Genomic DNA, 24,448 nt, shown 5'->3' on the forward strand with positions numbered 1-24,448 from the left:
ACTTCATTTAAAACGGAGCAAGAGCAGCTCTCGAGGAAGAAAATCACTACTTCTGCGTTATTCTGTCGTGGGGTCCTAGTTAATTAGTAATTGCACAAAATGATATGTCAAAGTCGTGTAATTACAAGCGTAACCTTTTATTTTAAGGAAGAGAATTTGTAGTTTTATTCCACGTTTGTAGCGTTTTGTATATCCAATTATGTCGTGGCGAAATGTAAAAAGAAAAGGAGGGCTGGTAAAATGCAAAGTTGGGTTTGTACACAGCGCTCTTTGAATTCGAAATTGTGCATTCTGAAATCCTGTGGGGTTTTTTCGTTTATTTTCACGGACTTGCTATTTTATGGTAATACTGTTTGGTGTGCTTTTCGTGTTGTAGTGGAGACGTAAACGTCAGCAAGCAGCTCTACCAAAAAATTATGAAAAAAATGGTTGCTGTTTCTTTCCTTGGAAAAGAAATCATAATTTATTAGCCTAATATTTGAAGTCTTTTCCAGTAACGTGAATGATTCCTCCAGTATAGCAAGTATATTTGAGGTTCTGTTTCCTGAATGTTATAACACATTTCTTTATGTATTATTTGCAGAGTGAAGCCCTTTTTGATTTGCATCCAGTTGTATCATGACTGCAGTAAAGACAAATCGTATTACCTCATGAATAACTTTGGAGTGTATTATCCCTTGGAGTTCATGTAATGAATGAGTGTCCACATCATCCAAGTGGGCAAATAGTCGATGTATTAGACTTGCTTAAAAAGTCAAGATTGGATTTCATGTAACTGAAATACATCTGGGAATTATATTTCTGATATACGTTTAAATGTGAAGAGAGCAGTTCCTAGTGTTTGCCTCCCTAAAGCCCCCCTACCTCGTGGTCTCATATGCTGCTTCAAGCAAGAAAAATCTATTGTGTACAAGGGGGTTGACTGGGGTCCTCAGGAAGATGGCTTAGTGTAAGTGGCACACTGAAAGCTTTGTTCTCCTTGCAGATCTTCAGCATGACATACTGCCTTCAGTCAGGTGCTCACTGTTGCGTGGTCTACTGTGCTTTGAGCTGAACAGCATTTTCACAAATGTCCTGCTATCATTACAGGAATATTTTGTAAGCCACACACTTGAGTGCATCAATACACAAGAAGACTCCAGTCATGCAGAAATACAGAGCTGGACATAACTTAGTGTATGCTGGTAGTTGATGGCATTCCTTGTTTGTCTGTGGAACGTACAGATTTACTGGAAGGAGGAAAAGAAGGCTTTGTCCACTGCATTATCACTGCTCCATGAACACCTGCAACTAGGTTTTTAATGGGAATCCGGCTTTCTGTCTTGGGTGTACTTAGCTCTTTGTATGCCTAACGATTTAGACTCCAAAGCAGAACTTGCTGTAAAGTAATTTTTGGTGTTTCAATTAAGTTGAAATGCATGAGTAAGTAAGTGCATGAGACTGATAATCCACAGGTTTTGATGGAAACTCCACAAAAGAATCTCAGAACTCCTTCCTTAGCACCATCCCTACAGGAAGAAAAGGGCAGGTAGCCTGTTGGATACTACGAGACCATCTGCAAGATCCTTGGGAACCATCTGCACTGAAGTTTTGTGCCTTTGCAGCAGCCATAGTCTTGCAAGGGCTTGCTTCATGTGGGAATGGGAAGGTATCTGGGAGGATCTGTAGTTTGTATAATGAATTTTAGGGTAACTTTTTTTCATACACACAAGGATACAAACCAGAATATATCTGTACAGGAGAATAGAATAAAGTTGTGGGTCTCTGTTGGAGATATGCACACTTGGAAGAATAGCAGCCCTACTGTGCTAATGGTAATGTAGGAGCAAAGCACCCAGGATGGTCTAAGGCTTAGGAAGGGTGTTGAATTTTGTAGGGAATGTGAGCTGACTCTTGTAACCATAACTCCTTTTGTCATCAAATGCATTAACATTTGCTTTGTTTCAGTGTGTGACCTGCAGTCTTTGGTTTTTCAATATGTCTGAGTTGAACTTCTTCAGCTTTGGGGAAGTCAGGAAGCTGCAGGCAGTAAGTAGTTTAGAAAGTGGATGACCTCAAGGAGTGCAGAGAGGGAATGTGAGGAAAAGCTGACACTGTCATCTTCGTTAGGCAAGTTCCAATAGTCAAGAATGGTTTCCAAGGGTGCTCCACTCCTGTACTGCTCTCTGAACCGGTCTGTCTCAGAACTAGATCCATCTTCTGTTATTATTTGCAATAGTGTATATATATTCAGTATGTGCTATAAATACATATGGTATGCAGAGTACAGGGCTAATGTTTCCAAAACTACATAGGCAATCGTGCGGGACTAACCAGGCTGGCTTCTTCTATTGTACTGAGCAACACATATGCATATTGTGCAGTACTATAAAGTGTCTGTATGTATTTGGATTCAGTGATATTTCACTGGATGTGAAGGCTTGTTGCAGATTTCTCATTTGTGATAATAAGACTTGCCATCTTCATGTGTGGGTATTCTGCGGAAGAATCTGCGCAAAAACTAAAGTGTCAAGTGGTATATAGTATTAGATGTTATGGATAATTGTTTGATTACTGCTAATTGTTTTTAGAGAAGTCTTCAGGTCTCCATTCTGTTTTTGGACCTGCAACTGGTGAATATTCTTGAATATGTGATGTTCCCTTGAAAAAAGCTGGAAAGAATTGCCAAGAAGCTAAGTGAACCAGTCAGGCATTGCCTTTACCTTAAAATATGACACCAGTAACAAAAAATGGCATCGTGTTACCTTTCCTTTTGGGAATTTTCATGGATATTGGGCTCCCAAGACTTTCCAGCATCAATTCACCTGTTAATGCATTTGGACTTACCAAAAATGGATAAATGGTTCCATCCTTTGGGAAAATTAATTTGCTCTGTTGGTTGTAGAGTGTAAAGGCAACTTAAAAGAGAAAATAAAGAACAAAAAGGACCTTCTGGAGCACACGTAATACAAATTCAGTGTGTTTTGTGTTCCTTTCTCTTTTTGCCTTAAAGACCATATAGCCTCCATTTCTAAATGAATTCGTAAAGCACTGGGATTATTGATTCAGCCTCAGGTCTTAAATCAATGGAACTTTTGCCTCCGGCACCTCTGGTGAAGGACATGAAGTGAGGATGTGTCTACAGTATTCCAGCTAGTCTAATAAAGGAAAGCCTCATGAGTAGAAAAAGCAGCAACTACATATCATGGGATAGCACCTTGCCTTACAAAAATATTTTCTTCACTGTGTGTTGTCATCAAAGACATTAACTGCTTGTAAGATCATTGAATGCCTGAACTGACAGTAAACCAAGGAGGTGTGTTCATAGCTATATTTTGGAAATGCAGAGCCAGGATCTATATTACTGGCTTCAGAGGAGTTGTACAGAGGATGAGAGAGAGAATGCATCCTTTGGGAATAATTTAAAATAGGTATGTGCATGAATCCTGATGCATGTGATTGTGTGGCTGTATCTAAGGGATAATTTGGCCTATTTTTCTTTTTTTCCTTTTTTTTTTTTTTTTTGCAAAGCCTCTGCAAACTATGTGAGGGTTTATACTGGTGTTCAGAGTGCTGTTCATGTCCATGTTCTTTGTTTTGTCTGCAGCTGTGGGCAAAAAAAGGAGAACAAACACATACACAACTTTGCAGTAAAAAACCACCTTTCCTGTGGTGTTCTCAGGATATCTAACAAACAGTGAATTAAGACTCTTACAGAAAAGTCCTTCTTCCCCTTCCTGCCGTCATCGTCTGAGCTATAAAAATGAGGCAGAATTTAAGTCTCACTGGTGATTTTAGTTCACTTTTTTACAATTTTTTTAATCATTAGTGGTACAAGAAAACTGTATAGTTCATCTCTCAAGAAGGCTAGAAAATACTTATCTCTTTTGGATGTATTCTTCATGATGGCTAAAACAATGGATACAATTCTTGATCTGCCACCATCAATAGGAATTTGCTGCTGGTTTCTGTGAGGACAGGATTTCCTCTTCTGTGCTACCAATTAGTTTGTTTTCTTTGTATGGTCACTTACTAATGGGATTCCCCTGTTGGTGAGTATGTGTGATTAGTGCACTTTATTTAGTGTTATGATATTGGAAGACATCACAATAGCTACATCGTGTTAGGAACAGAACCTGGAAGTATTTAATTAGTTTTCAAAACCCAAGTTTGTGTTTCACTGGTGGTACTGTGCAGTGCGTAAACTTGCAAATGAGAGTTGTATGTCATGCTTTGGAACCAAAACTTCCACTACCCTTTTTTTTTTCCCCAGTAATATATGATAAAACTTCAGTTGTGAGAAAAGAGCCTCCATTTCTGTCAGATGTGGCACAGAATGTGGCCTGAAAATACAGCCTTACGAATTTTGCAGCTGTGTGGTTACTTTGCCTTTTTATGTTTATCTTTAGAAATGAGATACTCTTTAGCCTGTAACATCAATTCTATATGCTTAGTAATAAAAAAAAATTGTTGATACTGGAAGATTTATTATAAGTATATAGAAGCTGGAGTATATTCTGATCAGATTTTCTTGTGAGAAAATCTGTTAATATGAACATCTATTAAAAATCCATGAGAAGTGCATGTTTGTAAAGTTTTAGAGTGGAAAAAGAGGAAGTCAAAGTTTGTTTGCTTAATGTACGCTGATTAACAGTGTACATTGTATATGTTCACCTGTGTGGAAGTACACATGCATACACATGGGAAATATGACATTTGTGTTCCAGAAAACTCTGTATAGAAATAGAGAAGGATATTAATATTTGTGTTCTTCTTTACAAAGCATGAAAAATGGTGGGGTGTGTGTTAAAAATAGTTAATTTTAAAAAGTAATTATATAAATGGGTTAAAATTTCAGATTTTGATGTTGTGCCTATACAGCATAGGAACTAATGGGAAGCAAAAAAGACGTTACTGGCAAGCTTGGAGTGGGCTATGATGCTCTTGAATGGTAGCAGAGAAGTTTTTAACCAGGCGCTGGTGAGGGTGTCACTAGAGAGGTATGACAAGAAATACTAGTTTCCCTTCGCATGGACATGTGAGCAGATGATCTGAAATATTTTGGGAATGTCCGGATTTGGAGGAGAATGTAGAAACAGAATACAGTATATTAGCCTGAATATAGGAACTTCTAAATATGTTACTGATTCACATGAAAGGTAACAAATGTCACAGAAAACCAGCGTGCATCTGTAGAAGAGTAAGTTGCAGCGAGCCATGTGAGGGAAGTTCTCCCTGTTCAATGCAGAGACGCTATGGCGCTTGATGATCAAAAGAAGGATAAACTAAAGACATGGTAGAAGAGCTGTCCTAGCCTCATCAGTTATTTGAACACTGGGTTGTGTTTTCCATGTCCCATAGTTATTGCAAAAATGATCTCTTGTCACACTGCATTACCCACTCATGTTTTAAATGTAAATATCATTTTTCATGTCTAAGAGTGTTGTAAACTCTTGCCATTTTCATTCATTAGCCCTTCCTCTTCCCCATATGTTTAAGTTTCATGGTCTTTTTTTGGATTCTGTCGTTAGGGAGGAGGTGGAGTATTCGACAGGCAAATGGTCAAGCTCTTCTCTGGTGCAGGTGGTGTTTAGTAAGAAGTGGTAGACAGATTTACAAACTGAGGAAATGCAGTATAACAGCACTTACTTAAGTTTTAAATTACACTGAAATTGATCAGTACTGATGTCTCTGCATTTATATGCAAAATAATACTGTTCTGCATGCTGAAATATTGTTAGATGTTGCTTAAAAGGAAATTGCTTCTGTGAAATGAAATGACATCATGAAATACAGTTTCTGTATTTATTTGAATAATATAATATAATGTGTTTAATGTATCTGTTTGTAGCAATACATGGACTCTAACTTTAGTTCTGCAGATTGAAAATCAGCTTCCTTAGGCCTTGGGCTGTCTGAGGACATACCTGGATAGGATAGACATAAATATGTTCTATTCTTGTGAAGTAAATATTTCCTTGTTACAATTGCTTTCAAAAGGAAAAGGAGGGTTTCTTGGTGTTTTTTTTTTCCACAGTGACATCTACTGTAAATCTTATCAAGAGTATCCTGATGTCTTGTTTCTGCAATACCTAGTTACCTTCTAATTTCCACACAGAATTTATTCTGTTAATTTTGTTCCCGTTTTTTCTGAGACCGACTGACTTTCATGTTTAGTGACTGTGCCAGTTTAGTCCCTGTCCTCCCTTAGCCCCCTTTTTTCCAAGCTAAACCAGCCAAACTCTTTTGGGCACTTCACTGGTGATAGACCATTCCTCTAACCATTGTGCTTGGGATCATCAGGCCCTCTCCTGGCTTGAATCCACTTTTCCTGGGCTTGACTGAACAGAAAGGTAGGTGGTATTCAAGGGTGTGAAGAGCTCCACAGGAGGTCTCATCTAAGCCTTCTGTGCTGACATTAGCTGACATTGATACTTTTCCTTGCTAGAAGTACCTTGGTTGACATCCTGTGTGCCCTCTCTCTGGCTGCATCAGATGGTGTCATGGTCTCTGCTGTATGTATCCACCTACCCTAAGCATTTAACTTGACATGCAATTTAACTGTGTAATGAAAGGGGAGAGATGGACATTTCTGCCTGGCTGTTCACAGACATTTAGGCAATTTCTATTATTTAGTTTAATATTGTCTATTGAGTGTGCTGTCCAACTTCTTGTCCTTAATTTTGTTAACCCCTTTCTAATTTTTGTGGCTAGATTGTTGGTGGTGATATATAAGATTTGATTAGATTTTTTGGTAGGTGCCATGGCTGATCACCTCTTCGAAACCTCCTTTATCCTACAGTTCTCTTTTCACCATTACTCCTCATGTTCCCTTTAATATGTATGTTACCCACCTGGCAACTGTTCTACAGATTGCTCGCATTTGCTGCTGAACTAATCGTTTCCCATGTTGGTCTCAGTCAGATGCTTTACTGAATGTCATGTGGACTTGATCTAGTTAGTTAGTTGAAAAATTGAGATAGCTTATTCAAAGACTGAAGTTAGCTGGGCACGGTCTAATTCTGGTAAATACAGATTGTGCTTTCTCCCATTTTTCAAGCACATACGAAGTTTATGAAGTCTTCTGTTATTTGCCCTAAAACTTTGTATATTACTGAAATCAAGACTAGAGATGACTGGCTGATCATTATGAGGAACTTCTCCCATTGTCTTCCTTAAATATAAACAATGTTCATTTTGTTCTTCTATAGCACATCTTAGGATAGAGACTGCAAACTCTTATTCTGTTTCCTTTTTTCCTTTAACATCCTATGTATAGTCATTGTTCTGTTCAAAAGTGAATTAAGTATTAATTTAGTTATAGACCGATACTTATAGGATCTTTAGTCTTAGTATCATATTCAATACATGTATAATGGTCTTTCTTTTTCTTATTATACATTTGATGAGCATTTGAAGGAATTGCAAACTCCTAAACTCACTCATTCTCTGAATTTTTAACAATTTGATCTTTTACGATAGAGCACTTAAGTCTGTAAAATTTCATTTGCATTAAAGTGAGTTGGGTCATGATCATTCAAATCAGATCTTACCAGATCTGATGTTGAAAACTTAATAGAAAACCAAACTCAACCACGGTAGTGTTGTTTCATTGGCTTCTTGGTGAAGATACACCCATCACTCATGTGATGAAGTAGCCAGAACTGACAGTGATCAGTAGTATTTTTTTATGGGTATGGGAGGTTCAAGTAATAATACACTGTCCTGACACATCTTTCTCCCATATAACACTGTTGAACTATGCCTGTCATCCTGTCTGGTAGCCCGTATCAGACTCCAGCTCTATCCCATTAGGACCCTTCTTTTCCAGACTGATTTTGATACCTTTTTTTTCTGAAGTCTATCACATCATTAATATGCATAAATACTGCACTGTCATACCGTTTTTTCATTTTACCTGAATACTTTAAAATGTAGGCAAGTATCCTTTCAAAGTTATGTTTTTGTCATGATCACTATTTTTTGTCTCTTATTTCTTGGAGATCCATTTTATCATGATCTCTGCAGTTAGTTTCAGTGCCAACACAACATAGCATAGATACAAGAAGATAAATCTTATTTGCATATAACAAGTGATTCCTTAGGCTTTTCAACTGCAGTTATCTTGTCTGTTTTTTTCTAAGAATATTGATATGAAGATACTGAACGGCAGCTCAGGAGATCTAAGTTCAATTTATGGCTTGACTTTGTAGAAATTTTTTCAAATACTCATGTGCAGTTCAGTTTTTCTATGCCTCTTTGCCCAGTAAAATAGAGGTAATAATATTTCCTTGTGTCAGAAGGCATTTCCGGGGGGTATACTTACCAATGTTTGGCAAGGGCTCAAGTAATTTAGTGGTAAATATTGTGGAAATAGAGTCTATTGCCTGGAATGCATCCCGAAGTGACTGGATGGTTGACTGTTCAGAACAGCTGTTAGTATATTTTCATATTTTTTAAAAAAAATGGAGGTTTAGGAAAATCTTAGAGTGTACCAACCATTTTGTTCAATCAACTCTGTCCATGCTTTTCTGAGTAGTTGTTATTATTATTGGAGCTTTTGGCTTATTTTCAGGAAACAGGTGCCATTATTTAAATTTTAAATTTAGATTAATATATGTAAAACGAAATCACTGTCACCTAGAGAAAAGGTTTTGTTAATAGTTTCTGTTATGGGATCCTGCTTTCAGACTGATGTTCTCATTGCTGTTTACTCATTTAACAGTGATTGCTTGCTCTTGTGTTTCTTAGCGTATTGTTGAAGAAAACTACAATATTTTGGACATTCATTCTTAGAATTTTCAGAGCTTTGCTTCTACACTTCCAAGTTTAGGATGTGTGATTTGCCATTTGAAGATGAGGTTGCCTGTGTCTTTTGAGTCTTTCACTGTCACATAAAACACACCTACCTTTTCCTAAGTGATACTATTAAAATAATGAGACCCTGGTTCATGTAGCTGTGATTTTGCTACAGTTAGAATGGTCAATGCAATCAAGTCCCCATATCATAAAAATTATTTAAAAATAGAGGCGATACAATGCCAGTAATGGATGATGATAGAAAAGTAAGACATACTGCAGAAAAAGACACTGAAAGAACTGTATTAAATGGAGGACTCCGGAGATTTACAGTTACAGACTATAAATAATTGCAGGGATAATAGTATAAATGAAAGAAGGGAATTACCCACATTCTCAGAAGAAAGAAGGACAAGGTACAATGGCCTGAAGCTGAAACAGGAAAATCTCGAATCAGTAAGAGAGTGTTTCTTACAATGAGAGTAATTGTGTGGTGAACTAGAGGGCAGTGCAGTGGCACTGCAGGTGGGCTACCGAGGCTGTCAGCATTCCTGCAGAATGGAACTGGACAGATCAGGTGGTGTAGATGAGCTTCTCTGGCTGCTAGTTATTTCAAGAGCTTACAAAAGTCAGTCTGTTTCTCTACATCATCTTCATAAATCCTTCTACAGCTGCCAGTCACGTTGTGCCAGGGGGCCATCATACTGAAATGCGTCTTTGCAGTCATGAGTCCCAGTGGCTTTAGTGAGATGAGGATCTATCTCACCTCATTTTCCATTGAAATTAGGTGTACAATTGGCTCAGGTTTTCCCAGAATGCCCCGTTTCTCTCTGACTGTTGTTTACACAGTGAGTAGGTTCTCATTATCATCTTTATTGTCATGTTCAAGTGTGCTGCACTCCTTATTTTATGTGTAAGCATCAGCAAAAGCGTACAAAAAAGGTGCAGTATGACCCTAACCTGTTTCTTCTTTCTGCCTGTGCACTCAATGTGCTATGCTAGTGACACTATCTCTTTCTAATTCCAGCAGGTGAATACAGCTATGTGAATACAGCTAGGCGAATACAGTCTCCAAAAATGGAGACTCCAGGCCTTTTTCTGCAACAGCAGGACATTGTTGGTTCTTCAGTTTGTTACCTACAGTTTTCTTCCTGATATTTAAGATGCGTTATCTAGGTTTTACTTGAGTTATTTGAAAGGGAAAAAAAAGAGTGTGAAGGTCTACTTGTATTTGGCTTGGATATGGCAGAAGCCCTTGTGGTGTTAACACATTCCAGGGAAAAACAAAAAAAAAACAAAACCAAAAAAAAAAAAAGGAAAATTCCTGTATCCTTTGCCCTCTTATGTTAGGAATTAGAAATTCTAGGTCCTCATTACTGCAGATAGTCAAGAACAACTATTAGTGTTTTATCTTTGATGCTTTTGCTGGGTAGTCATCCCTGTGATGGGAAAAAGCAGGAAATTTACATTTCAAAGTGTGTGAGTTCCCAAGGTCTTGCATGTCATGCAATGGTCTCCAAACTGTTCACAAGTGTTACCAAGACACTCGTGCTTGATAGTTCGCACTTGTTCTTCACGGTTGTCACACTGCTCTGAGCAAGTAGTGAGCAGTGAGACTTCTTGCTTTTAACCTGAAAGTTACCTCAGACATACTGTTAGACTCCAAATAAGCAGCCCCAGTGAAAAGTTACAGCCTGGGAATGTAACTGTTTAACTGCAGAATGGGAATGTGACTTGGTGCTGCATGCTGTTCTTCAGCTGGAGCAGGAAGGCCCATCTGCAGGGTTAAGATCAGAGCAAGACTCAGCCCTTTATCAGCAGGCTCCAAATGGATGTGGGATCTGCTCTTTTTTTAATTTATTTTGCAGGGAGAGTGTTCTTTGGTACCTACCAATGTGCTGTGCTCCATGGATATCAATAATTCAAGCTTTGCGACAGTTCTGTGAAAGAACTCATGCAGATGAGCCTGAGGGACAGCCACAGGACTGGTTCAGCAGGAAGGCAATTGCCGTGTTAAGCTGCCCTGGTTGTTTACCTACTTCTACTGCCTCACTGTGCCATGGAGTCCCTGGCCCTGTTTTATTTGTTTTCACTTCTCCATGCAGTTACTGTCTCAGATGGTGGTTCTGGACTAGTGATCCCCAGGACCAGTTCATCTGAGGGAGAAAGCCTTGGGGCTGAAAAAGTGTAAGCACCCAAATCTTCTCAGACACCCTTAGGCTTATGAAGCTGGAATATCTCAGTGTTTCAGGGACCAACCCCCTCTCCCCCTCTGGGTAGTGAAGTGGTGAATTTCTCCTGTGCTAGATGGACAGACACCACTTTCTAACTCCTATCTAACTCTTTGCTTGGATGTGAGTTTCAACCTTTTCAAAAAAATGTTGATAGGAGTATTTTCTGTACAGTTTTTAGTGTGCTTTTCCCCATTAGTTCAATTTGAATCCAAATTCTTCAATAAAGTTAGTACCTATGTGCTTCATATTGGGGTATAGATTCTGTATTTGGACCTTAAGTAGAAGCATCTTGCTAATCACTCTGAATGTTAAGGAGTTTTTATGTATCAAACTGCAGGCCTCTGGTTCATTCAGTGTGTCTGATTTTCTGCTTTCCACCCCTATATAATTGTGAGCAGTAACATTTCTCGGAGCAGCATCTTGCCAAAGGCACACCTGGCAGCTGCCTGGGTGTAGCTAGCTGCTGTGTTGTGATTTTAGTACAGCTAAATGAGGCAACAGACTTTCTTCTCAGGCTTCAATTTTGGCTAAGGGCATTCTGTTTTTTAACTTTGCTTAGCAGCTGGGGCAGTGCTTATATGGCCACTTAGCTAATTAGTTTCGCTCTTATATTTGAAGACTTTACTAATAGTTTAGTCCGTTAGTTTAACCAAAAGCATTTATAACATCCATGAATTGTAACTGTCTGTCAGTGTTGCAAGCATAGGCTGGCAAGCAACTGTATATCTGCATAGAGGAAATGCATAACACTGTATATCACCTGGAGATAGATCATCCTAAGCAAAAAGAAAGCTTTGAAAAAGAAATATTTTTAAAGGTAGAGTGTAGCTGCTCCTTAGAAACCTAAAGTGATGTAAATCATCAGAGAATTGTCTTACCACTATGACAGAGTTAACTCTTATTTGTTATTATTTTATAGCTGTTTCCATCCTTATTAATTATCATTAATAATTAATTCTTATGAAAGTAGTAAATAAAATCATAAAGTCTTACTGAATTTTTTATGGCTTCTAATGAGACTCTTATCAGACTTGGGGGTGAGCAAAGACTGATGTTAGCATTTGCCTTTGTAATTTGGCATCTGGCTAAGTGCAGCTGGGGGTGAGTAGTGCAAGGCAGGCCTACAGAAAAACTGGGTTAGAAGGGCCCTCTAGAATCATCTGACCCAGCTCCTGCCTCTAGGGAAGGAGATATTCCTATGTTGCTCTTGACATTGGAAAAAACATGTCTAACATTTTTTAAACCTCTCCAACAATGGAGACTCCAGGCCTTTTTCTGCAACAGCAGGACATTGTTGGCTCTTCAGTTTGTTACTTACAGTTTTCTTCCTGATATTTAAGATGTATTAAACCTTATAAGGAGGAAGTTAACAGTGTGCTAAGGATGCCACATTTGTCTTATGTTTTGGACAAGACTGAGAGGCTGTGGGGTATCTTTCCAAATTTAAATTACATAGTTTTATTCTTGGTTATACAAGCCAGATGCTTAAGCGTGCCTGTCTAATGTGTGAAGAAATTTTCAAGGACACTTTAGCGGAGGCGAAAACTTCAGTTACAGCTGTTGTGTGAAACAGAAGCACTCCTAGGATTATTCACCTTATGAATTGATCCTAATGTGACTTGGCAAAAGCTCACAGCAGAAGTCAAAAGGGTCTGAATGCTGTGAATAAAACCCTTGGTGTACACACTGCCAGCTGGGCTCCTTGCTCGTAATAGTCATGACGCAGGTGGGTGATGAAATCTACCCTCTGCTAGCCAGAGGGCAGAAAGCAGAGGGCAAGGTGGCAGCCAGCAGCTTGCTCCCTTTCCTGTGTGCACTGGCGGCAAGGCTTGTCTCCACGATTGTCCCACTCCAGCCTTTGACTCTGCTGCAGGGAAATGAGCCAGATTCCTCCTGGGCTCCTGCACCAGGACTCTACTGTTTCCAAGGTAAGGTTTTCCATGACATGGAACATTTGCACTTGCGGATTGCAGAGCAGTAACAAAGTCAAGTGACAGCACTCCTGTATGAGAAGCCTCTGCAAGCTCTAGACTATTATTTTCAAGTGATTGATCCGTGTGGTAGCAGATACTGTCCTGTACTGCAGTTCCTCACTTCACTGGCCCACAGGGCAGAAAGCTGGCACGGTGTGCAAACATCCCACTTCCTTCTCAGTCCCACTTTTCCTTTCAGTAGCTCCAACACGTTCATGCAGAAAGACAACTTTTCTGTTACTGAAATGCAAGCATCTCAAACTGTTTGTGCAGAGGCAATGTGGTAAAACTGCATTCACGGCCAAATTCACTTCTGCGTAAACGTCTTCCCTGTTCTCTTGTCTGGTGGTGAGCGTCACACTTCTGATTTGAAAGGTCAGATTGGTTAAGTTTTTATAGAGTTTGCCTCACCAGAAAGATGCCTGGGGTTTTGTCTTCAGTGTTAATGTCAGAAGTAAATATTTATTTGAGCACTTGCTGATTTAAAATGCATTGTTTCTTTGGACTCACATTTGTTAGATAACTTGACATAAAGGGTATAACATTCTCCTTCCACCTAAATTCCTTGATTTGAATAGTTATCAGCAGCAGAATTGCACAGGAAGGCACATGGTATGGGAACAATACCTCCATTATGACCTACTAACATTGTAATCTGAGTTTAAAGAAAGACCTACATATCCAGCACAGTCGGATAGCTGAATGCATTTTTATGCCACAGAAACTGATCTCTGACAGAAGGTCAGCATTTGTGTTTCAGGTAGTGCTTCAGTGTTATTTACATTGCCATTTCTAACTGGTACAATGTTTCAATTAAATTAATATTTGTCACCTTGCACAAGCTTTATTTTATTTACTTTTTGTTTGGTTGGTTTGTCTGGGTTTTTGTTTTGTTATTTAAATGTTAAAAGGCTTGAAAAACATACAATGTTGAAAACACCTTGTTAATTAAGGAATAGTTCCTTCTTTGGAACTGGAACTGTGTCTTGAAACACTGAAGACACAGAGGAACCTTAATTTACACCTAGTGCTCTAGATTATGGACAACATTGTAACTGCAGTGTTTACTCATGGCCTATACTAGAACCTGAGCAACTTGCAGTCTCTGATGTATTTCCCATAAGGGCAGCGATGGGAGTTGAGATGCTCAAGACACAAGGCATAAAACAACCTTCCCAGTGTCATGGTGGGACCTCTGTGACAGAGCAAAGAGTTTGGGTAGCAGCAGTTAAGATCCTTTCCCTCTGAGTGATACGGCTAGAGCCCTGTGAAGAGCTGGTGCACGCTCCCATATGGACTAGGTTAGCCATACTGCATATTAAGAACGTGGCCACAAGCTATCTTTTTCTAATGCAGTATGCTGTACTGGTATAACATGTAACAAACTTATATTAGCATGAATGTCTTACCATCAAATACAGCAAAATTACACAAATCTTGCAAGAATGCTTATGCGTTGGCATATGTTGGCATATGTTGGCCCAGTTCTTGCCCTCCTTGGAGGTGGTGGGAATCCCTCTGTTTATATAGTAGGCTATTCATTGTGCTCAGATTTCACTCTATTCCTGTCAAAGACATCCCCTGCAGGCATATTTAGGTGAGTTAGGGTAAAGGTACCTAAGTGGAATTTAAAGGATCAAGTTTGGGTTGCTTGTTCTAACTCTCACTACAAGCACTTATGTTCCTGGGTCAGTGTAGGCAGTTTAAAAACACTCCCTGCTCATTCTAATGTAAATCTGAATACTATTCCTTGAGACAGATCTCAGTTATGTATACAGTGTGGCAGCTGGTACTTGCTTCCATTCTCAGAGGGGGAAAATATTGATTGTTTATTTTTTGCTATTGGATTTCGGGTAACTGAGCTGTTTCCTTCACTGCAGGCAAACTGTAGTCAGCCATTAACTTCAGTAGCTTAATTAAATAATTTGAAAGTTTCTGATTTCATTGTGCCAATTGATATGCTTAAATACATTTTTTTGCCAATAGAGTTTTTCCAGCTATTTAATAGCCCATCAATAATGGTACATTTTTAATACAGTTTGGCTTTCACAGTGTCCAGCTTGTGCATCACACCTCCTAATTCCATTTTAAATAAGGTATGATGAATACCAAGAAGGCTGCAAGATACATAATGGCAAATAATACAAACAATTTTTAAAAAAATGAATCAACTGCTTGTGACCAAGTATGTATGAAATTAAATAGGTCCCAGCTGGCCTCTCTTTACATTAGGTAGATGTTACACAGTAAAGGAGCAAAATTATTCAGTAATTTAGGCAGAAAAATATTAGAATTTCTTTTTGAGATATTCCATGTGTTAATTGAATAGGCTTACTTCTCAATGGAAATTTCAACATTCATCCAGTGTGCAGATATTTTCCAGACACACCTAAGTTGTCAGAATAGCTGCCTGACACATAGTATGCCTTTTGCCCACACGAAATACTGCGTTTTGATTTCTACCAGACTTACACAGTAGTAGGCCTAATTCTCCCTCCCTTTCCTGTGCTGATTTTTAGATTTCTTGTTCCTGATGGAAGTACTCTCTGACATCTACTTACAGCTGCCATTTTCTACCCTATGTTTTATATAGTCTATTATGCATAGGCAGAGCATGGTATTGCTTTTTAGTTTCTTTTTCTACACTTATTTTGCATTCTGTTTGCATAACCTTACGTGTTTTCAGATATATAGAGCTTTAAGCACCCAGCTTTGTCAATAGTCTTAGAGAGGAGAGAAAAAGAATGTGGGGGGAGGGGGGAGTAAAAGAATGGAGTTAAGTTCCAATTTTATTAATAAAATATTTCAAGAAATAAAAATACTTGCTTTGTGTTAATGGTGGTGTGGTAAATAATTGCAGCAAGTTAGAATGGCCAAGTTAGAAAATATGTTAGCCTTTATTTGTGTTGAACTGAGATTGAAGTAATGTGAAACAAAACACTTGTTAACTGTGTTACACAATCATAATTTGTATTGGTTTATTGATGTCTTAAAAAACAAGCTTAACTGAACAGGGCTTTCCTAATGCATAGGTTTCTTGAATGAAAAACATGGCCAGACTTTAGCTTTGTGAGACAGTTCCTGCAAAAAGGGACAGCCAAGTTGATCCTACAATGCCAGAGGATGACTGGATAGCTTGTATAATGCAGGAAGTTTTCACTGTCTCAGGAAGATTAGGTGAAGTACAGTGCATATATGTTGAAAACCAGAGTAGAGGCTTTGCAGATACTCAGATCTTCCGGAGGGAAGTTGTAGCCTGCAGTCTGATGACACCGAATATGTCTCCATGGTTGGTTGCACTCATGCACAAATGCCCTCTGCATAAGTGTTCAGTGGCCTGGACGCCAGCCAGCTCCAGTTCAAAAGCGTGTTTGTGAAGCCCAGCCCAAATCACTCTGCCTCTGCGTGCAGCTTATTAGCTCCAGCACAGTGTCACCCTAACAAGGTCACAAGGGTTTTCAGGTTCAGTGCTGGCTGGAGGCCCACTAGATTGGTGTGCAGGCAAAGGAGCTCCTATGTGCTTGTTGTGGCTGGTTTATCCACATCCCTGGTTTATCCACAGTTTACGAGGATCCCAGAACTAGATAAGCAATAACACAGAGGTTAAGAAAAATTAATGGAATGCTCTATTGAACACTTTTGAACAAAACTTCTTTAATTACACAAGCTTGTCTGTTACTTGTGGACTGAGTCATTCATATGCTTTTGAAAGCCATGAAAAGAGGCTTTTACTTCCAGACAGGTTAACACATTCTTAAGGTACTGCTATGCCAGTCTCGTCCAGTGTAGGGCTTGCAGGCACACCTGAGCTGCAGGACAGTTTTACCCACTTGCAGCTCTCTAGCTGCTTAATCGGCTGCAATCCAGGCTGCTCCAAAAGAGATGGCACTGTGCCCGTCGCTGTGCTTGACCACTCATCCCCATGGCTTCCCATTGCAAGTGCAGCCACTTGGAGAACTGGCAGACCAGCTGGCTAAACCCCAAACATTTCACTGTTGCTGGATTCCAGTTGAGCAGCTTCCTGGTTCCAGCCTGTCTGCATGGCCACGTGAGTGATGGCACTGGCATGAGAGGGCAGAGTGGCTGTGGGCGGGGAGAAGGGGGTGAAACCATTCCTTCCAGTGCAGCACCAGTTTTCACTGTGCTGCCCCTACAACCGTCCCTGCATACTGCCTACCTCCCTGTGAGTATGCCTGTATGGCTCAACATCAAATTACTCAGCCTCTCCTGAGGCACCTCATAGCTCAGGTGTTGTGGGCACTACTTCTGAGTTCCGGTCTGGCTAGCAGTGGATCCAGGCGTTGATTTACAACAAATGGGAATAACTGAAATCTAAGCTTAAGTACCACCACAATTTATCTTGCTGATATCTGTGCGGTACTTTTTTAAAGTGTATTAAGTGTATATATACTTAATTTTATGAAACAGATAGGTTGGTGTTTTTTTGCAGGATGTTACTTTTCCTGTGCTGAAGTCCTGAAAACTGTATTAGACCCATGAGAGAAACTGAACGTTGAGTAATGCGGTTACCAGAGAGAGAAATCTTTTGTATGAGTATTTCCCAAATGCATGTGGAAAGTTGGGTTTTTTCAGCTCATCTTAAAAAAAAAAATTAAAAATGGAGTGTATCAGAGAATTGACTTTTAAGATATGATGTTGCAGAAGAGGGTAGAAGACTGACTAATCGGAAGTAGCTCCCCATTTTCCAGCTCTCATGCCTCTTCAGTGACTTTTCTGATAGCATTGTGCTTTGACAAATACGAGTTGTTGGAGGTTGAAGATGAGGAACTATAAAATAATTTGATTTTGTTTTGAAAACAGTCTGTCAAAAGTAGGCAAAGTCTTAATGACGAACTATGATTGTGGTATTTAGTAGCTAGGAAAAAAATTCTATTCTCCAATGGAGGGTAATCTGCTAAACATGCTATGATAGGCATTTTAGGCAGACTGTATGGTTACTTTCACAGTTATGCTGTGGAATAGTATTTAGTTCTTCAGTAAGAAGTATCCCTTGAGGAGTAGAGGTGAAGCAAGTCTAGAATTCGCATAGTTTTAAGTTACACATTTTTCTATAAATAGAGTACCTATTAAAATGAAAAAATAGAGCACCTATTAAATCTGCCATGGATTTCAGTGGGAACAGAAGTGGGTCATAGGTCTGCATAGAAACTCAAAAAAATAATGAAATTTTATGCATGGAAGTGCCTGCACCATGCCCCAGATTCTCCATCAGGTTTTGTACTGTTCTTTTTCCACATAGGTTTGGATTCCTACAGTCACCCTTGATCTGCTTGTGTCCATATTTGTAATGTGTTTCAACAAAAAGATATGATTCTCCTTGTATTCTGGATATTGACTTGTCTCTGGGGGCAACTTTTTTCAGCTCCTATTATTGATAAGAGCACAAGCATAGAAGTTGCACAGTAAACAGCCTCATTGACAAGAAGGTTACCTTATATCACTGTGGCATAGTGAAGGTGGCAAGAGATGCGTTTACATCCTGTCAAATTACATTTACAAGTTTTACATTATCAAGGTCCTTTATGTTGCTGGTGCGGTGCTAGGAGTGCCATGGAGAGATGGTGGACAGATGCCTACACCTGAATCAGTGGAGGAGGAGCGAGATTAGCAGCTGACCATAGTACAAGATATTGAATAAATGGAGAGCCAGATGTTAAACTAACACATATTAAAGCCAGGCAATGTCTATCTGACAGTGAACTAGGCTTCCATCATTTTCCATGTACTACACTCTGGCAGAGGCATCTTTTACCAAGCAAAATTTGATGCCCAGTTTTGCAGCGAGTCCAGTTTTGCTGTTCACTTAGATGACTTTTTATCATTAGGTGTGGATCAATAAATATTTTGTGTTGCAACCAGAAGCACAGGTTCTGTTTCTTTTACATACAGCCTAGAAATAAACTAAAATGGATTGTGGGCTGAAACAATGACATGTTCTTCACTAACTAAAAATGTTCAGTTTTGGTTAAGACTGTTGGAAGTCATGAAAGCCTATTATAAAATCTGGAAATATTCTAGTTTCTATAGAATTCTTAAAATGTACGTAGTTCTGGTGATCACATACAGGTGTGACTGCTCTGGTGGCTTCATAGAAACAAGAGTATATATAATTAAAGTAATATATGCCTAAAGTTCAGGTTGTCAAAAGGCCTCAAAGAAAAATCAGTATTTCTGAAATATTACCTAGGATATAACACTCTAAACATAAAGGCAAGAGCAGCATGAAACACTGCCTTGGAAATGTAAGATCATATAGCTTGGCGTTCCAGATCAGATTGTTGTTTCCACACATTATTAGCAGTTATAGTACTTATTATAGTTTTAAAAGACAGCTCCTGTTGTCTGCATCTAATCAATTGTGCCATAGGAGTACATCACAGAGCAAATTCCTTCTGTGAGTGATCATTCCATTTATGCCAATGAATTAGATTTTATTGTCCTTGCTTCTTGTGTGAACAATTTGAAATTTTCAATTTTCTTTTATCTCTGCTGAATAGCAGAGACATGTTGACTAAAACACACTGGTAGGAGAAAAATAAATGTAAAGCAGCCTATCTTGAGTGCAGTTGTTTAATGTCTAGATAGGGACATAAACACATGACAAATATGTGGGGCCTCTTTCAGTCATATCTGATGCCACTGGCAGATTTTTTAGCAATACGTGAAATCTGACATCCAGATCCTGAGCATTAGGCTGTATTCAACAGAGGAGCCACAAGTTTAACAGAATGCTGACCCTGTCCCCAACTCTTGTAAGGCCTCATGATACAAGACTATGAAATACTCTCTCATTCAGATTTTTCAGTTCACAATGTACTTCCTTTGCTGCAGTTTCCTAGCGATTTTTAGTAGCTCACAAGCTGAGGATATTTTAGAAAAGTTCATTTATAGGCCAGTTGCATTAGACATTCCAGTTGATTTCTCTAACCACGAGAATGTTGTAGGCTAGGGGAGAAATGTGGAAAAGTAGTGATGGAAACAAGGCAATGGAAGTCCTTTATGTATGAAGATGCAGTGTGCTACTTGCTTGGCACTGTGGAGCCTGTTATTTGATGGCTTAGCTTAATTCAACTCTGAAATCTCTTGTATCTCATTTTTCAATTCCCTGTGATGTTTAGTTTTGGTAAGTTCTGAAAGGCAAAACTTTGCAGAGTTCACTGCAATGTAGGTTTTCCCTTTGCCCAGAGCAGCCTTTGCAGCAGAGTTTGCTGTGGTCTTGCTGTGTCAGTGAAGAACCTTCTACTGGCTCTTGCCAAGTCTGGGGCTGGTGTGACTCCTCCTGTAGATCTAAAATAATGGCAATCTCCAGGAAGCCCATGTATTTCAGAGAAAAGTGTTTACCTTTCTGGTTCAAATTTCCATCAAAAGTCACTAAGAAGCTTCCCAGTATCCCATTTGTCATCACATGATGGATTTCTATGGTGTGCTGTAGGATCTAGGAAATGTTCTCATGGCAGTTACATAATTTCTGTTGATTTGGGAACATTATCTGTACATATTGTCACTGCAGTAGCTGGATATCTTGCTGTACCGTTGTAGTGGCTTTGGCTGACATAGAGTCTGCTTTCCTCCTGGCAGCCCATATAGTGCTGTGCTTTGCATCTGTGGTACAGCAGGGTTGATAACTCTCCAGTGATACCACTCCAGTGTTTTGGCTATTGCTGAGCAGCACTCGCACAGTGTCAAAGCTTTCTCTGCAAACTACCCCTCCACCCCTGAGGACAGCAGGCTGGGAATAGGCAAGAGGTTGTGAGGGAACCCAAATGGGACAGCAGACATAAACTGACCATAGGGACATTCCATATGACATCATGCTTAGCAATAAAAGCTGAGGGGAAAGAGGAGGATGCAGAGACATTCCCCATTATAGCATTTGTCTTCCCAAGCAATCATTACAAGTTCTGAGGCCTTGCTTTCCAGGAAGTGGCTGGACATCTGCTTGCTGAAGGGAAATAGTGAGTACATTCCTCTTCTTGCTTTGCTCCAGGTGCAGCTTTTGCTTTTCTTACTAAACTGTGTTTATCTTTTCTTCCTAAACTGCTTTTTCATCTCACTTTTGTCCTCTCCTGCTGAGGAGGGGAAGGGAGTAAGAGAGCAATTGGGTGGGTGACTGGCAGCCAACTGTTGTCAATGCACCATCATTGTCTTACTTAAAACTGTATTAAAATGGGACCAACCTGACCTATCTCAGTAAGCATCTTTGGCACACATAGTTACACAAAGTTCAGATCATCTTCCTGATGTAGGTACTCAGGCATTAGGATTGCTTCTGTTCACTTGACAGAAAGTGAGTACAGGACTTGGTTTATTTCAATGGGAAAGCCGTCTGTGTAGCCTGCATACACAAATAAATGCTACTTTTTCTATAGAAGGTGATCTGTGGTTTGCAAAATAAGAGATGAAGGATTTGACATACATTTAAGACAGTATCATTATTCAGGCTTTCCATAGGTCATGTCTTCACAGTGATTCTAAAGCCCAGGAGCTGTTAACATGATGTTGATAGTCAGGAGGTTTCTCACTCTGCTACCAGCAGAAGAGGTTATGTCAGTGTGAAATGCAGCTTCAGATGGTATTTCCTGCTAAGGGAACTGTGAAATGATGGTATTTCCTGTAGGGAACTGTGAAAGTCCATAAGAAGGGTATGGGGAATCATACAGAAGAAAAAATTAGTTTGAGGTGAATAAGAATGGTTTCTGTCATTTGTTGCAGGAAGGACAATGCATGAGAAAGTCAGGTAAAATATTGGTGGATGTTATGAATAAATGCAGCTCTCCAGACAGCCTGTTCTTGAACAGTACAGTCCTGATTCACTCAACCATATAAAATTATAATTAGTCATGTCCCGAAATCAGCTCAGCTTGCTGAATAGGCTGTTTATATAAGATCCCAGTAGCAGACTTAGGAGTCATGGCATAGGAAATGAATGCTAGTATAAAAAATCAAACAGTTTTTCCCATAAGAATCTGTAGCACAGCTACAGTCCTGAGGTCAAACACAGCTCTGTATAGATGAAAGTGTCATAATGCTGTTTCAAGCTACAACTCAGAAAATTTCTGCAGGTGAATATGGCATCAGTGCACCCTGTACGAAAACTACTGCATCCACCAAATGATGCAGCAGAAAATCCTAACCTCCCATGAATTAGTGGAAACGTTGCCATGCATTTGACAGGATCATAACTTTATTAATCATTATGTCTGGCAGAAACTGGTGGAACAGGGGAGTGTGATCACTTTGAGATCAGCCTACAAGGTATGAGTACAGATCCAGCCAAATTTTGCAGGGCGCCATGGACAGTGATATACAGCTGCTTCTTTTAAAAATGACAGCAAGAAACCTCCTGCTTTACAATAAGCAGGTGGTAAGATTTTGTAGCTCACTGTTTGTGAGCCTCCAAATTGGACTATGAAACCTTTGCGGGTAAAAAGCACATTTGGGAACATTTTCCCAGAGCTTGTTAAGTATCAAAGCTGGATATTTAGTTAGGAAAAGACTTCTTGCTTAGAAGTGTTCTTAGACATTTCTTGAGGATATTTGTGATGAGGACATTTAAAAACCAAAGTACTCAAGTGAGTGGCTTAACTTTTTTCCTGGCTGAAAGGGTAATTCAAGCATGCAAAGCCATATTCATGTCTACAGTCACGAATCTTCCTGTTCTGCTTTTATAGAACACCTTACACTGGGAACCATGTGCAGAAGTAGAGCTGATGTGTGTTATGATAACACAAATAGTAAATACAGGAATAATCAGCAGCAGATGGGATCTTCACACAGCTTTTGCTGAGGAGTCTACAGGAACACCACCCCAGTACAGCAGGCCACATAACAAGGGATGAGGGAACAGTCAGGATTCTATAATTGACATTAACTGTATGTTGTTTCAATTAATTGTTCCAATTAGTCTCTTTGCAGTTATGCTTTTTTGTAAAGGTGTCATCTGGGATGCTGTGAGAAATTGAAAATGCCCTAATGGTCAGATGCTCATCAATTAAAGAACTTTCTAATTAGCTCCCTGAGAAGAATTTATTGTAGGAATGAAAAATGTTAAAGGTGGAATGAGTGAGAAGTTGTTTTTATTACAAGACTAATTTTCCTCTCAGCAATAGCATTATTTCTGTTGCCAAAAATAATTTTTTAAAAACCCCTTAATAGAAAAGAAAAGAAGGAAACAGCTGGTTTCTTTCTGTCTAGCAAAGACTTGCTCTTGTGAGCTCCCTTTCACGTTGATTCAGTAGCTAGGGTGCGAACAACATAACAACTCTAAATCACTGTTTTAGAACAAAAAGCCAAAATAATCATGCACATTCAAACTACCAAAGCTGCTTTTTATGAAGTCAGATCAAGAGGTACACTTTAAGTTTTTTAGTCAATGAGACATTTCCTGATAAATACTCATTAAAGATGGATGGGTTCTAGATCTGGTTAAAATATTTCTGAGTTTATATATACATTTTTAAGTGGAAAATTGAAGTCTAAGGAGCAGTTTCAAAAGTTTCTTTTCTTTTCCCCAGTTTTTATTTGCACTGGAAGTTGACACAGTTGCTAGCAGTTGTTTCCCCTGAGGCTGTAAATGCAAAAGGACAGAAAGCTCTGCCTAAAAGCATGGCCTAACAGATGCTTTCTGCCACAGCCTGTAACAATCTCCAAGTCCAGGTGTATCATACTGCCTTGATATGCTGAGATTCAAGTTTTTCAAATACAATTCTAAGTGTGGCACACAGCCCATACCTTAATCCAGACCACTAAAGCCTGCACATTAAGCAAACGGCTTCAGTTTAAGAGCTTATCCACAAATGGAACTATTAATGAACCTATCTAGGGTTAGCCTGTGCATAAGTATAGCTTGTGAATGGTTGTACCTTCCTACATGACTCTCAGAAAGCAGAGCTGCTCAAGAAGCTGTGTTTTTTGTCTGTTTATGTTCCATTAGGAATACTGAGACAGATCACCAAAGTTGTTCAGTTGTGCTGTTGCTTCAGCTATGATGATCTGAGGAATTTTGTCACACAGAGATGACAAAAATTAGGGAAATGTGCCGTCTTATCTGTCAGTTTTATTATGTGATATGAGCAGATGGCATGTGACACCTTCATCAACTCCTTTCATGTTCATTGAAGGTATTTTAGCAATAGGACTTAACTCAGGTTCTTAGTCTTCCTGTCTCATTTCTTGTCTTTGCCCAAGGGAATAACTTTATCATAGATTAGAGCACTGAATTAATTTCTCTGTCTCTATACGTAGGCATATATGTGTGTATATGTATTGATGCACACATAAATATATATATACACAACTATATACTTAAGTTGTAAACCAACTTCTTTTGCAGCCTTTGCTTATGATTTCCATGTCAAAAATCTGCAGTTAACCAGAACACTGAATGAAGTGAGGCTCATAACTTCTCCATCCTAAACCTTGTTTGTCAAAGTTTTCTGATAG

At 39.2% G+C, this 24,448-nt stretch overlaps 1 long non-coding RNA gene across 1 annotated transcript in view; it reads left to right on the forward strand.

Moving 5' to 3' along the window:
* The first annotated feature begins 560 nt into the window (after positions 1 to 560).
* LOC108639272 overlaps positions 561 to 24,448 on the forward strand; it is a 38,524-nt gene continuing 14,636 nt past the window's right edge. Inside the window, exon 1 of the long non-coding RNA XR_001920369.2 lies at positions 561 to 949. This is a non-coding gene — a long non-coding RNA (uncharacterized LOC108639272). The remainder of the gene's footprint in view (positions 950 to 24,448) is intronic.

This window comes from Manacus vitellinus, unplaced genomic scaffold, assembly GCF_001715985.3.
Source record: "Manacus vitellinus isolate BGI_N305 unplaced genomic scaffold, ASM171598v3 scaffold_18_pilon, whole genome shotgun sequence".
NCBI classification, from domain to species: domain Eukaryota; kingdom Metazoa; phylum Chordata; class Aves; order Passeriformes; family Pipridae; genus Manacus; species Manacus vitellinus.